This window comes from Leopardus geoffroyi, chromosome C2, assembly GCF_018350155.1.
Source record: "Leopardus geoffroyi isolate Oge1 chromosome C2, O.geoffroyi_Oge1_pat1.0, whole genome shotgun sequence".
Lineage (NCBI taxonomy): Eukaryota > Metazoa > Chordata > Mammalia > Carnivora > Felidae > Leopardus > Leopardus geoffroyi.
Genome location: NC_059333.1, coordinates 10,231,774 through 10,247,748, shown reverse-complemented (window position 1 = coordinate 10,247,748; position 15,975 = coordinate 10,231,774). Strand labels below are relative to the sequence as shown.

The following is a 15,975-nucleotide window of genomic DNA, read 5'->3' as shown; positions in this document are numbered from 1 at the left end:
TTAGGAAGCAAAGCCATGATATAGATGAAGCTGTGGCTATCCGACTAATGGATCTCCACGCACGCGAGGCCCGCACACCTTTCCCCTGGGGTTGGCCTGGAGGCGATTCCAGGCAAGCCATAGGGAGGACGTGGGTGCCTAGGTGCTGCATCGCGGTCCAGGGCAATGGTGCCCCGGCGACCATCAGGGCCGCCCGCCCCCCCCCCCCCCCAGATGCCAACTCAAGAGAGTGAGGCTCGCCAGCTGTTTATGTGGCGTGGATATTCTTACATTTGTGACACTTTCAGTTTGAAGGCACAGAGGACCATGAAGGGAACCGTGTGAGCATTTCTGGGCAAAGCCTGAATTTGATTTTTTGGTTTGGTTTGTTTTCCTTCTTTGTTCTCCTCTGTGCTGGCAATTAACACGTTCAGGGAATGAGGGGTGGGGAATTCTCCACGGAGGGGGTCCGAGAAGTTTGATTTTCTTGTCCCCAACTACAAATGATTGCCTAATTGGGAGAAACTGTAACTACAACAGTTCACTGGGGGAAACGTGAAAACAAAGTAACCAGAAAAGAAATAGAAACCCAGACTTTTCAGTTCCTGTTTATCCTATTTTTAATCTCAACATCTCAGTTGCTCTCTTTCTGTTTTCCTTGCCTTGCTGGAATTCGTACACACACCTGGCTTTCCATTTGCCTTGGGGACAGAGAAGAGGTGGGGCCCGAGAGTGGGGGGCAGCTCCGCTGCGGGGGGCGGGGGGGGGACCAGTGCCACGGTGGCGCTTGTCAGAAGAGGGAGGGGTGCGGAAATCTCGCCCCGTCTAACTCCAAGGTGTCGGGGGAACGTGAGTGATGACCCCTCCCTGCATTATCTGCTCCCGCTAAGAGACCCTGGCCATTCCAGGTAAGTGCAAGGAGGAAAGGGGGGAAGGTCCTCTTGAGATGGTGGCAACATGTCCAGACTGACCAGTGACCTGAGGAGACACGAAGGGTTCTGTTCATTGGTCCTTGTGCACACATCATGTCTGTCTCTGTCTCTGTCTTTCTTTCCCCCCCCCCCCCTCCTCCCTCGTTGTTTCCTTCCAGCCCCAGTGAGGCAAAGGCAAAGAAAACCAAGGACATTGGGGGTTGGAAACCTTGCAAGAGACAACAACTGTTCGCCACGGAGGCCGCTCTCTGCTGTGTTGGTGCCCATGCCACAGTATGCTCAAAATTGTGAAAATACTTTCTCTTCCTTTTACGAGTGAAATAATTCATGCCGTCGTGTGGTTCTGTCACGGGAAAAAAAAAAAAAAAAAAAAAAAAAGAAAAGGGAACAGAGCGCCTCAAGGAAAATAACGTCTTCTGAAACAGTCAGATGTGCGAGCCGGCGTTTTAAGTTTTTATTTTTATTTTTAAGGTTTATGTATTTATTTGGGGGGGGGAGGGGCAGAGAGAGAGGCAGAGAGAGATTCCCAGTCAGGCTCCCCGTGGTCAGCGCAGAACCCAATACGGGGCTCGATCCCACGGACTGTGAGATCACGACCTGAGCTGCAATCAAGGGTCGGACACTTAACCTACTGAGCCCCCCAGGTGCCCCTAAACTGGGATTCTAAAGCCTGACGGGGGAGGAGCCTCGGCCCCCACCCTGGGCTCTCACGGTGCCCTGGAGCTCTATTTTGTGACTTGTTGCCTGTGTGTCTGTCTTCCTACCCAACTGGGAGCCTCTGGGGGTGGGAGCTGCGCCCTTTTGTCACCTTACGCCCAGCACAGAGCACTGCAGCACCTGGCCTCACGGGCACACAGGGAGGTCTGTGAGGATCCTCTGGTGTGGCTTACGTGTGCCCAGCCCCCTCCAACTGCTGTCCTTCATTCGGCACAGACACCGCCTGGAACCCCAGAGCCGCTCCCCAAAGGGACATATTCAGCCTCCCACCTGCTTAGCCGTTCAAAGTCTCCCCGTCAGAAACCGGAGTTTGCTGCCTGCCCCCTCTAGTCAGCAGGCGTCTCCAGGATCTGCAAGGGTGTCCCTGAGGTAGCCTTAGATTCCCTCTTCCCCTGATGGCTTTCATTTGGTTAATTGACCTGGCCAATTATCGCTTGAGAAGAGCCATCACTAGCTTCCACCCCAGAGAAAGGATGAGAAGACCATCAGACCTCTGTGGGGCCGGCCTACATTCACGTCCAACATGAAGTGTTAGAACATGAGGTGTCTCCACCTGGAGAGCCGGAACCTTCTGGAAGACTCTGGATCCTTGTACAGGGTGTTGAGCTGCTGGCACCGAACTCAGTAATAAACGTCCTCGGTTCGTGCAGTCTTCACTGTAAGGGTGCTCATTAGAAACTGTCTCACTAGGCTTCAATGATTTGAATAGAAATGGATATATTTAATAAAAACAATCTGCTTTGTGAAATTGTTTCAGACGGTTTTGTTTCGGTGGTGTTGGTTCTTATATGTTTTCTTCAGCCCCAGATAAGCTTGAAATAAATCGTTGACATACAATTAATGTTAAATGTCATCATATTTTGAGTCAAGCTGATTTTGATGACAGTGAAGAACATTTTGAAGCCATTCCATGATTTTCACCACACAACGGATTTTAGAAGGAAAAAAAAAAAAAAGATTCCCATATTGTAGACCTTGAAAAGTGCTAGCAGTGTTGTTTAGCCCCTCCAACATAAGCACCCACAACAGTAAAGCAAACAAAACCCACAGTGGACTGAAAATGTGGTTTCTGGAACTCTCTTAAACCTTGGCTAACTTTTGGGGGCTCCCAAAGGACAGAATTACTTCATGTCAAAGCAAAAATTCTCCTGACTCTGTAAACAACCCACAGTTCTGGGAAATATGGAAAATGTAGATCAAAACTGAAATTGTGTTGTATTTGGACAGGCTGTCCCAGATGATGAAGTTCGGTCCCGCGGGACCCACCTCGGCTGCTTTGGGGGGCTGTTGGGGCTTTTCTCTTCCCGTGTCCACTCTCTCTCTCTCTTCCCCTTCTTCCTCAGAATCCCGGTTGCCAATCAAAAACACCAACAACGCTTTTCCCACCAACCTGGACTGGAAGGCCCGATCCTTTCTCTCGAGCGCAAACCGCGCTGTGCATTTTCACGGTATCATATTTGTGTTCTGTGGTGTCCTCAGAAACTTGCAAAGTCAAAAGACAAAAGCCACTAAATGTCTCATTTCCCACTAGTTTCGTGGCGCAAACCAAATCAATGCTCTCTTTTCTCCTCCCCACCACATGACTAATTCCCGTTTCATGCTTCGGTGTGGATGAATGTCAACACGACACTCTCACTGAGAAGATTTTATGGTCGGGTGAATGTCAAGCAAATTTTGAAATACATTCTGATTCCATCTGGACAGAAGACAGCAGTGAGCACCAACACAGCGTCTCATCAGAATAAACTCAACTTTTCTTTTCTTTCTTCCCCATCCTAGAATTTATGTTGTGAAGGTGGAAAGACGATTCACCCCCGAAGAGGAGCCTGTGATAAAGAAAAGGTTATATCCTTGAATTTTAAATGTCACCCAATAAACTATCCAGACGTAGGAGATTAGGGCTTTTGGCAGAATCCTCGGCAATTTGCCTCCACGAGAAGGGAGAGAGCCAGAGGAGAAGGAACCACAGTGCATCCTGTCTGTCCCTTCCGCAACTGGGATCTTCCCTTGTTTGAAGCCAAACAAACATTAACAAGGAAGGCCAGCTGCTTTTACAATGAATAAACCCATTACCTCAACTCCCTGTACATTACTGAGGCATTTTTACTTGTCAGATTTTCTGTTTTGCGGAGGCTGGGATGTTTTCAGGATGCTGTCAATGCAGACAAAACAGAGCCGGTTTTCCCAGCAGCACCAGATGTGGATGAGAACATGGGCCTCCCTGGCCCTCCAGTTCCAAGGTTTGGTGGTAAGTCACCGCTGCTGTCGAAAATAGTAACAACGGTATCTGGCATCTGGCCCCCATGCTGCCTGGTGCTGGCTAAGCCATCTGCACAGTAGCCAACAGGACGAGGCCGCCTGTGGGCTCAGAGAAGGGTGGGGGCCCCCTGCGTGTGCGACCCAAACACGGCCCCGAGGGCCGGGGCTGTTGCAATTTCCAGGGCAGCGAAGAGAACCAGTGCGTGTCGGTCCAGGGAGCTACCCGACCCTGAGCACCACTCACGTTTGACCCATGGCAGTCGGCAACCTTAACTGTGCCGAGGCAAGCAAATGAACACTGAAAAATCCAAACCAAGAGCAAGAGGGATTTGCCGAAAGCACCCGCGTCGCGTCTCTTGCTTCCTCCCGTAGCCAGTTAACCGCGGTCTCTCCCAGATTACTGGGTATCCTACAGGCTTAGTGTGACAGACGTGGCGCTGGTGCTGAGAGTGCCCACGTGGTCCTCGAATCAGTCAGACGCACCTGTGGCCCACAGCCAGACAACTCAGGTGGGTAGAACCTGACAGGAGGGCTGTTTGACCGGTAGAGTATAGGGAACAACCTCTACTTTACCATGAAGAAGTGGGATCTGGAGGAGCCATCAAACTTCACAGGATCAGCACTAAAGAGCGGGTTCAGAGCCAGGCCCTCCTAATTGATTTGCAGCAGCAATGAAGGTTATAATTTTTAAAAAATGCGTTTCTACGCCTAGCCACTTCCGATGGTTTGCCTCCGGCCTTGTCCCCATCTAATCCAGTCTCAGCGGAGTCCGGGCAGTGGAAGGAGTATGGCATGACACTGGCCGTGGTTGATCTCGGCTCAACCCCTCGTCACCTGAATGACTTTGAACAAGTTTCTTAATGCCTCGTTTTTCTCAGTGATGGAATGGGGACATTGGCACGTTATCTGCCCATCCAAGTTTGTTGTGAACGTTCAATCGGGGGAGGCACTGATGCGTGGAATACACTCATCACAATGTCAAGCACATATTCGATACTCAACAGAGGCTAGGGATGGCTGTTATCCAGCAATGTCAATGGGCCTTCTTTTCAATGGCTTCCTGTTGCCCATAGGAAACATATAAAGTCTCACATGGCTGAGAGGTTCTCCATATCTGGGGTCTAAGGTCTCAACAGCTTATCTCTCAATACTCTCCCCTCTGAATTCAATACTCTGAAGATGTTGAAAATCACTCAGCTCCTCAGAAATCCTGTGTTCTCCCCAACTCCCAGGCCTTGGGACGTGCGCACCATTGCCTTGGAACACTCTATCAACACCTCCTACTCACTCTCCTACTCACCCTCCTATCAGCACCTCCTACTCACCCTAGAGGGCAGCTTAAATGCCCTCTAACTTCACTCTCCTTGCACTATGCTGCCCTGAGCAGACCCTCTGTGAAGTTCCCTTGTCCCTTGTCACTGGTCTTCTCCATGTGACCGTAAGGTCTATGAAATCAGCAGCCATGGTGTTATTCATCTTACTATTCCTAATCCCTAGAATAGGAAGTGAATATTCAATGAAGTGAGTGGGATACAATCTGTTCTCTTCCAAAGGAATGGTTTTTCCTGAAAAAAAGAAAACGAAAAGTCTCGTTGTCCCCTAATGTGTACTCACTTCTTCTCCCAGGGTAATGGAAGTCTTGATTTTTAGTTGGGCCCTTGGTTAAGAAAAGGAAAAAAATAACAGCCCTACATTTCCCAACATCCCTTGAAGTTGTGACTAGGATGTGACTAGGTTTTGGATAAGTTTTGACCAATGAAACGTAAGCCACATGTTGCTTATCTTCAATTCATTCTCTACAAAATCCAGGCTATAAGTATGTAAGCAGTCAAGGCCCGTCAGGTTCTGTCACCCACCGGCTGTGTTTTGTGTAGCAGACTCTGGCACCCTACCCTGACTGACAGTTGGAATGCATTCTTTGCTGTGTTCTTTTTTTTCTCTTTCTCCACTCTGATACCTTGAATTGAGATGCGATGGCTGGAGCTTTGGCTGACATTCTGGACCCTGAGGAACAAGGCCCTACTTTAGTGCTGGTAAAGTATACAGCTGGAAGGAGCCTGGGTCCTTGAGTATTTTAGAGATTATAACGACTGTACCAGCTTGGATTTCTTACCTTCTGATTTTTTCTTTTGCTTAAAGCAATTATTATTTTTATGTGCTGGTACTCACAGTGGGGACTAAAGGAAACTTCAGTTATTAAGAATCACATACAAAACAATTATTTCATTTGGGATAAAAGACCTTAAAGAATTTCAAGCTATTTCAATGAAGACTTTTCATAATGGAATTTTAGTAACAATGATGCATTTATTTATGTTAATTGAGGGGGTACTGATGTCAATTTGATGTAAGTTGTTGAAAGTATTGATGTGAGATTTTTTTAAAAACCCAAACATAACCAAGCAAATTATAGAGCTCAGACCCAAATCGGTAGGCTTCTAGATTCAAAAGACATAGCAGAACATTTCACGAATGCCACTGGTGAGCAACAGAATACAATGTCAACTGAGCCGCCAGTCATTCCAGAAAGCAGCTGTGTTTTCCAAAACAGAGCACACAACAGGCTTTCTTCTTATGTTTGTGGTGCTATTTCTCAATCACAAGCCAATGATGACTGGGAACAATATTCAAAATATTTATCAATCTGTACAGTGTGGATCCAGACCAATCAGAACAGATGCTGGCTATAGAACATAGAATATCGTCTATCCATCATGGTGTGTGCTGATGTGATATCTGTCCGATGCTACCAATAGCTGCCTTTGTACAGAAATCATGATCATAGTCTGTCTAATCCATGGTATAGCACACGGAAGAAACACTTATAACATACGCAAAGCGTCCAGGTCTGTGGACATTGTTCTTCTTTCTTTGTACGTTTCCTAATGGGCTTTTTTTTTTTTTAATTTTTTTTTCAACGTTTATTTATTTTTGGGACAGAGAGAGACAGAGCATGAACGGGGGAGGGGCAGAGAGAGAGGGAGACACAGAATCGGAAACAGGCTCCAGGCTCTGAGCCATCAGCCCAGAACCCGACGCGGGGCTCGAACTCACGAACCGCGAGATCGTGACCTGGCTGAAGTCGGACGCTTAACCGACTGCGCCACCCAGGCGCCCCCCTAATGGGCTTATTTAGGAGAAAGTGACACCCATAAATTCTTTTAGATGGATTCTTGGAAGGTGATTAAATGGCTCCTTAGCATACACTTTTCTTTTCTTTTTCTTTTTTATTTGAGAGAGAGAGAGAGAGGAGGGCAGAGGGAGAGAGGGAGAGAGGGAATCTTAAGCAGGCTCCACACTCAGTGCAGAGCCTGACATGGGGATTCCATGACCCCGAGATCATGACCTGAGCCGAAATCAAGAGCTGGGCACTCCACGGACTGAGCCACCCAGGCGCCCCTGGAAAACACTTTTCTTAATCATAGTTTGCCTGTGTTTGAGTAAGTGCTTATGTGCATGCATATATACGCACACACACACACACACACACACACACACAAAGGTGCTGTGATCCCAATTCAGTGCTCTGAATTGGACCTGTGGCCACAATGCTGGCTCCTTTCATTCCAGGAAGAAGACACATCAGAGTCTCCAACACACCGGACCTGTTACCAGCATTCATGTCACAAAGCTCCTGGTGTCTACCAGACGGCTATTTTTGATGTGCAGCTGTTGAGTTGAAACATCTGATAGTTTCTCTTCTCCAGGCGGGTTTGGTGCAAGATACCAGTAAACGATCATTTGTTTCAGTTCTTATAAGCATCAAGAGACTAATATTAGATAATAGTTCCTCCCACACAGGCCCCTTTTCTTCTGGCGTTTGGCCCTAGAGGATCCCAGACCCTGAGAAAACCATGCAGAGCCATTCTCTGGCAGGCCTGGGCTTTTATCCTCAAGACCCGTGGGGCCCCATCTGCTTTTCAAAGTCTGACCAAATGGGAGAATGGGAACATACAGTGTCACTCCCCCACACCCTGGGGTCCATACTGTGTTTTTTTGCTAGAGTTGTACTCATTTCCTTTTGTTTTCTTCCCTGTGGATTCGGGGACTAACTATGATTCACTGAAATAGTCATTTGAGGACTTGGAGGCCAGTAGAGAAATCCCCTTTGAGCTCAGGGGGGGACGGGTGATCAAAATATTTAACAACTGGTAAAATTTAACAACTGTTAAGGCCGCAGCATTATCCAGTCAGAATGGACGCTGGCCACAGAGCTTGAGCTGGGTCCTGGAGGCTCCTTGTCGTAGACTCTGGGGGCTCGGGGAAGCAACTATTTGCCAATTGGTACGAGACATATTTCCGTATTTGTGGAATATGGAAGAATTGGGGAATCCTCAGCCTCAGCATTAATAATCATCTTGTTTATCTATCCTCATGGTCTTTTTTTTTTTTTTTCAACGTTTTTATTTTTATTTTTGGGACAGAGAGAGACAGAGCATGAACGGGGGACGGGCAGAGAGAGGGAGACACAGAATCGGAAACAGGCTCCAGGCTCTGAGCCATCAGCCCAGAACCCGACGCGGGGCTCGAACTCACGGACCGCGAGATCGTGATCTGGCTGAAGTCGGACACCCAATCGACTGCGCCACCCAGGCGCCCCAATCCTCATGGTCTTTATCAACTCTTCTTATGTTAGGACTCACAGTTCGATATTTCTCATCCCTATTTGTCAATTGCCAGATGGCTTTCGTCCATACTGGAGCCTCATTTAAGATGCTCAATAACAGGGGCGCCTGGGTGGCTCCGTCAGTTGAGCGTCGGACTTCAGCTCAGGTCATGATCTCGCGGTCCGTGAGTTCGAGCCCCGCGTCGGGCTCTGGGCTGATGGCTCAGACCTGGAGCCTGTTTCCGATTCTGTGTCTCCCTCTCTCTCTGCCCCTCCCCCGTTCATGCTCTGTCTCTCTCTGTCTCAAAAATAAATAAAAAACGTTAAAAAATTAAAAAAAAAAGATGCTCAATAACAATAACAACAACAAAAACACTGAAACTGTTAACTTGCATATGAGAAATTATAACATAAATGTCAGATTATCTTTGGCTTAGAGGAAATGGAACTTTATTGAATTACTAGCACAGTAGCGTTTGCTAGAAAGGTCCCTATATAATGAGGGGTTGCTCCAATAGAGGCGTGATGCTTTGTGCTGTTCACTCATCAGTCCACTTCTGCTCCCCAGGCTCTTCTTCTGGCTGCCACACTGTGGAGGAAGTGATGTACGAGCGACCGTGTCCACGCACAGGGGAGGTCCCAGAAACGTCATGGGGGAAAGGCTGAAAGGTATTTCTTTATAGGTGCCATGAAAGGTGCCTTGCATTTTGCATTTATTTGGAAGAAGAAGGAGACTTATTTTGTGTTGCCTCTGCGGGTGAAACAGGGGAAGTGAGGGGCACTTACAAGGAGGTAGAATTGGGGTCAAGGTAAGGAAGAGTTAATGGAAGGAAAATGAACTACATAGTAATAGAAGTTCAAGGTTAATACAATTCAGTTCAAGAAACATCCGTGAGGCACCTACCATACTCTGCTTACTATGTGCAATGTTGTAAAAATAAAGAAGGCTGTAGTTGCTTCACGTAAGAGATACATATATGAAAAGAATTAACAAGAAAACATCAGGACATGTCCCACAAGAGACTCTTTCATCAAGAGATTCCAAAGGAGTACAGGGAGTAAGTGATCAATTCTTCTCAGGGGACCAGGAAAGCGTCTGTGAAAGAGTGAGTGACAGAGCTAGGTTTCGAAGAATGAACTCTTGTCTGAATAAGACGTCCAGTCAGACAAGGGAGGAATAATATTTCAAGCTGAAGGAACAGTGTATGCAAAGCCCACGGAGGCCCTTCAAATTGTGTGTAGAGAACTACAAGAGTTTTGGAATTGATTACTTTGTCAGGAGCACTGGCCGATGCTCTTTTGGGATACCTTACATACACAGAAAGAGCTAGAATTTCAACTGTTCATTCGTTTTGAATCATTGCTTGTGTTTCTATATTTGTTTGGTGTTCCTCATCCAATAGATCTGTTCCTCCAGCCATTCCGTAAGGGAACTGTTCAGCAAAAGGCTTTCTGAATTTATGAGAAGGGAAACGTTCAAAATGTGAGTCCAGTTTAAATTGTTTTTGGTTTCAGTGGATTTTTTTTTCATTTTGTTCTTTTTTTTTCTTTTTTTTTTGCTTTGCATAGGAATAAACTTAGATTAGCTTTGAATGATCGATCAAGCATAGTATCTGTTTTACTTAAAAAATAATTATAATCTCAAGGGTTGCTAGAGGAGAGGTAGGTAGAGGATGGGCTAAATGGGTGATGGGTATTAAAGAGGGCACTTGTTGGGATCAGTACTGGGCATTGTATGTAAGTGACGAATCACTATATTCTACTCCTGAAGCTAATACTACGCTATATGTTAACTTACTTGAATCTAAATTAAAAAAACTAATAATAATTATAATCTGAATGGTCCCATGCTCAACTGGTTATACAAAATCTTTCAAAATTGTTCAAGCCAATTTTTTTAAGTTTATTTATTCATTCTGGCAGACAGTGAGAGGGAGAGAGAATCCCAAGTAGGCTCTATGCTATCAGCTCAGAGCTCGATGTGGGGCTTGAACTCATGAACCATGAGATCATGACCTGAGCTGAAACCAAGAGTCGGACCCTTGACCAACTAAGACACCCAGGCGTCCCCAAGCCAATTTTTAACTTTTTTTTTTTTTTAAGAGAGAGACACACAGAGCATGAGCAGGGAAGGGGCAGAGAGAGAGGGAGACACAGAATCCGAAGCAGGCTCCAGGCTCTGAGCTGTCAGCACAGAGCCCGACGTGGGGCTTGAACTCACAAACGGTGAGATCATGACCTGAGCTGAAGTCGGACGCTTAACCGACTGAGCCGCCCAGGCGCCCCCAATTTTTAAGTTCTGTTTAGTTCGTATCTGCACCTTGAGTTTCTGGCCCTCTGTTCCCTGGGCCAGAGTGATAGAGTGGGGATAGGTCCTCCAGGGACAGAGAGGTATGGAGAAGCAGCAGACCCAGGAGGTAAAAGGCCACTTCCATCAGGCCCCAGGCAATTAGGAATGTTGGCTACTTGTCCACCAGCCCTCCTTGTACCAACCACACCCCCGCCCATTACCACTGTGGGGGCTGGGGAGGGTGGGCTTTGTGCCCCTGAGCTGTTTGTCACCAAAGAATTAGAAAGGCACGCTCCACCATCTTGACTCAAGTAAAAACTACCAAATGTTCCCGAATCATGAGCTGAAGGCTTCCAAATAGCAAATAAATGCCCTTAAATAATCACTATTTTATACCCAGTTTAACAGAAATGTCTGTTGAGTTCACTGCCAGGTGCCGCATTATCACTTAACCAAAAATTTCTCTATAAAAATAACTTCCCCCACTGGAATGGTGGTATATGTACACAGAGGAGTCTATTTATGTTTCAGTTCAGTTTCAAACAGTTTTAAGAAATGAGCTGAATGCATAGAATTGAAGCAATATGGGCACCTCTGGAAAGACGCGGCAGATGTTAGCTGTTGAATTGGTGCAAATAGAAATAACAGCCTTTCATTTCGCGAGTAGACCTATTTAGGTTTTTCTGGTGTGATGCTGACTTTTTAATGTGATTTGGCACAGAAGTTGCTTAATGCGAACGACGCTGTCTTGTTATTGGGAAACTTCTGGTTTGAGAAGAAAGCTGCCTTTCCTTCTTCCCGGATGCGAGCAGCTCCTGAGAACGGAGCCCCCGTAGCTGGGAGGCACTGAGCGCGCAGAAGTACTGGCCACGGGGACACAGTACTCTTCTCTTCTGGGTTCATCCTTCATTGCGCAGGAAGGCTCAGTCTGGCTCTCAGTGCCCTCTGATCTCGCCCCTCCAGTAGAACTCACCCTGTATTTAAAAAAAATTTTTTTTAATGTTTATTTTTGAGAGAGAGGGACAGACAGAGACAGAGTGCGGGGGGCGGGCAGGGGCTGAGAGAGAGGGAGACACAGAATCTGAAACAGGCTCCAGGCTCTGAGCCGTCAGCATGGAGCCCGACGCAGGGCTCGAACTCGTGCACCGTGAGATCATGACCCGAGCCGAAGTCGGACGCTCAACCGACTGAGCCACACAGGGGCCCCAGCACCCACCCTGCATTTTAGTGACCTCTTCCTCTTGGGTAGCAAGGACCAGGTCCTGTTCACCATGGCATCTCCAGGACCCAGTGCAGAGCTGGGAACCCCATGGGGGCCGGACAATGATTTTTGAAGGAACTGGAGCCTTGTGAGTGACATCGAGTGCCTTCGGAGGTCCTAGAGAGCTGGGACCGAAGGGAGGGGATGGCCAGGAATGGAACTCGTGCTCACCTACGAGAACCTCAAGAACAGAATTTCAAGCAGGATGACAGTGAAAAGGGTAAGGTTGATGAACCAGCAAATTAGGGCCCCTTTTGGTCGAGGAAAAAAACCTCGTGAAATTGAATGAGGCAACTCTTGCTTCCTGGTGTGTCTTATTTTTCTGCTAGCCCTCTAAAATCATACATAGCAATTGAAAAAGCTGAAGTTATCTCCGTCCTCAAATAAAAAGCAGATGTCATTCATCACAATAAATCCGAATTTATTCAGAGCTCATTCATGAAGAAACGTAGTATGCATTTACTATTTTTAATTTAGTCTGATATTTTCCAATTGTGTCTGCTACTGATTTGAAAACCGTAGTTTCCTTTTTCTAATCTGAGTCTTTACTTAAATGTTCTGTTGCTCACCTGATGCAAACCTAACTTTTCTTGGTAATTAAGAATCATTTTACCGAAACTACCTTCTGGAGAATGCTTAGTGTTCTGGAAAACTAAATCTGTTGGCTCTTGTCACTAGTTCGTATCAAACGTCTAGAGAAGGAGGTTAAATAAAAGTGCATTTTAAAAAAGAAACTCCTTTAATAAGCCAGCACAGGCTGTATGAATATCTGCTTCTTGGTATTCAAAGAACTTAGAGATCAGTCTCCCTGAGACATGGGCGGGCCGTCAAATGAGAGCTCCCAAGCATCCAGGCAAGTGCCCTCAGTTCTGACCTGATTCTCCCTTCCTACATGCTGGTAGAGGAAGGAGGGTAATGTTCTAGGCTGTTTCTTTCAGGACAATTAACCTGCCTCCACCTCCTTTCCCCCTACATAGAGCCTTCTGATGCACATCTGCCAGGAGCTGTGTGTTCGGGGATTAACATTTTCCAGTTCTAAGAGGCAGTCCCACGCTTCAGTTTAAAATGAGATTGAAAGAGTCATTTGCTTTCTTGTCCCTTTAGGGTGCGGAGGCAAAGCTGGAGCCTCTGTGGGTTCACTTTTTCAAGAGTGACCTCTTTCCCCAGAGGAAGTAGTCGGAGAAAGACACTGGCTCTCTCCAAGCCACAAATGGAAGGTAATCCTTGGAACGAGACTAGGTGACTACACGAGCAAGAGAAGCGAGGTGTTGTTCTTCTCAAGTGAGCACATTAAAGGGGGCTAGTGATGAACCCGTAGACTTCATACTGATAATGCATCGGGAAGCATGGCAGATCGGCCAGACAACAGTGACTCACGTGGCATTAACCCAGCACGGGAGGGGGCCAGGTGATCAGCGCCCACAGGGGCAGGTGCACACGTTGGGATGGGGTTCAAGCCTACGCATCTAGACCAGTGATGGCGCCTGAGAAAGAGAATGTGAGCAGACCGACAGGAGATTCATTGACATCTGTGACTCAAACTCTCCTGCGCCCCAGAGGAGGGTGTGGGGGGCCAAAGTAAATGACACAGCAGGAGGAGCTACTGCATACTGACTCAGGGAAAAGAAATGTGGTCGAGAACGGCAGGGGTGGATTGGAATGTCCAAACCCTAATCTTGGAGACATGCGCCTTTGTAGGGCTGCAAGACTTCGCCTGGACACATTTCGAACCACCCGTGGCCTTGATGTTTGTGTACACATTCTCATGGTGCAGTAACAAGTAATAGCAATTGTTCATTTGAGAGGTATTTATTGAACGTCTATCCTTTCAGGGCACGTGCTGGGACTTGAGAAGGCTACAGAGACGTGCAAGCCTGTCTCTGTCCCCAAGTTTCTTAGAGGGTTTACTGACTATCTTCAAAGAAAAAAATATAGACACACACACATATACATACACATGTACATATGTGTATATATAGGTACATACACACATGCATGTTTATATATGTTCTCTTTACTAGGTTATAAAGATGCTGTTAATTAATTTTTCAGAGAATTGGTGAGAATTCTAGAATTTGAGGGAGGTGTTTGGCACCAGCTGATAAAAGAGAAGTCTTGGACCTTGGCTATATAAGGAGACACAAGACATCTCTAAGCACCATAGGGATCCTCCCATGGGGGAGGAAAAGCCGTAAAGAACTGAATCTATGAAGTAGCGAGATCGGGCTGAGTCCCAGCTTCAGCTTGTGGAGCTGTGGATGGGTTCCTGAAGGAGTAGAGGCTCTGTCTCTAAGGACAAAAATACCTACCTCAAAGGGTTGGGCGAGGGTTACGTTTTCTAATGGCTGGCCCACAGTAGACACTCTGTAAACATCAGGTCCTTTGCCAAGATCTTTTCCCTTTGGTTGGGTTCCAGTCCCCTGGGTTATACATAAAATGAGCTTTTTCATGTTGAAGTCTGTGACAGAGCAGATAAAGTTCTCTGGAAATGGGGTGTCTGTGGCACCCTAAAACCCTCCCTCCTTTTAAAAAATGTTTTTTATTTATTTTGAGAGAAAGAGAGAGAGCGGGGGAGGGGAGGAGAGGGAATAAGAGAGAGAAACCCAAGCAGGCTCCGTGGTGTCAGCACAGAGAGCCTGACACGGGGCTTGAACCCACGAAGTGTGAGATCATACCCTGAGCCAAAAGCAAGGGTTGGTCGATTAACCTACTTAACCACCCAGGTGCCCCTAAAGCCCTCCCTCTTCAAACATGTAACAATGCCGGATAAAATATTAAATGCTTTTTTGCAATATTAAACGTGTTTTAAGTGCATGGGGTGGGGAAAATATCAGAGGCCAAAAAGGTTAAGTTAAGAGAGCAAATCCAGAGGGGGGAGGCTAGAGCAGCCTAGCTGCTTAGCTATTCCAGTAACTTGGCTGTGGGTTCAACTTAATGGTGAACTGGGTAGGGTGACCCCACGTCCAACTAGGGTCTTTGAAAGTCTGTGCCTTCACTGAAAGGATAAACCAAAATATATTCTCCCGCGAGTGTAAATCACCAGACAGGAAGAAGTACTTTTTGAGACGTTTTGACCATCTCTGGCGGAGTTTTGAGATCCGTTTCATGGTACACATGTGGTCTGTGAAATATCAGGCTAAGAATATGACATTACGTGCCAGACTGGTGGTGGCCCCAGGGACTCACCAGGAGTAAATGAAAACCTCTAAAGAGTAAAATGCCTTCAACCTAGACTTCAAAGAAAGTTCCAAAATTCATGAGCTAAAAAAAAAAAAAAAAAAAAAGATCAGAGAACACATAAGTAAACAAGGCACCATGAGTGAGAGTCTGCAGACTCAAGACAGAGCAGAATGAACACAGAGACTATCAGATATTGAGATTATTGAAAAAAAATCTAAAATAAATGTATTCCATGCGTTTTCAGGAAGGAAAGAGTGTCTTGCAAACACCAGAAGAGAAAAAGAGAGCGTGAAAAATGACGACCAGGATTTGAAAAAGTAGTAAACGTATCTTTAGAAACAAGTCTATAGTAAGTAAAATGTGAAGCTCAGGTTAGGCAGAGCTGAGGGGAGAACCGGTGAAGTCAGGGACCCTCACGGAATTGTGCTGAGCACAGAGCAGAGTGACAACGAGGTGGAAACAATAAAGGAAGGTGAGGAACATGTGTGCAAAGTAAAAAATCATAACACACCCTCGGTCAGCTTGTGGAAAGAGATGATACAGAGAGGGGATAGAGGAGGCACAGTGGCGAAGAGACCGTGGTAGGGAATTCTCTGGAATTCATGAAATCCATGAATCCTCTGACTTGGGAACTTCAGGGAATCATAAGCAGGATAAGAGAAAGCCACGCAAGATTTACTGTGTCGAAACAGCTGAACGCCGAAGGTTACCTGAGAAGTTGCCAGAAAAGAAGCAAATGATGTAAAAGGAG

The 15,975-nt window shown here is 46.5% G+C and overlaps 1 long non-coding RNA gene across 1 annotated transcript; it reads left to right on the top strand.

Moving 5' to 3' along the window:
* Positions 1-218: 218 nt before the first annotated feature.
* LOC123576006 lies at positions 219-1,263 on the top strand. Its single transcript, XR_006701132.1, has 2 exons — positions 219-887; positions 1,070-1,263. It is a non-coding gene; the product is annotated as an uncharacterized LOC123576006 (long non-coding RNA).
* Positions 1,264-15,975: the final 14,712 nt, after the last annotated feature.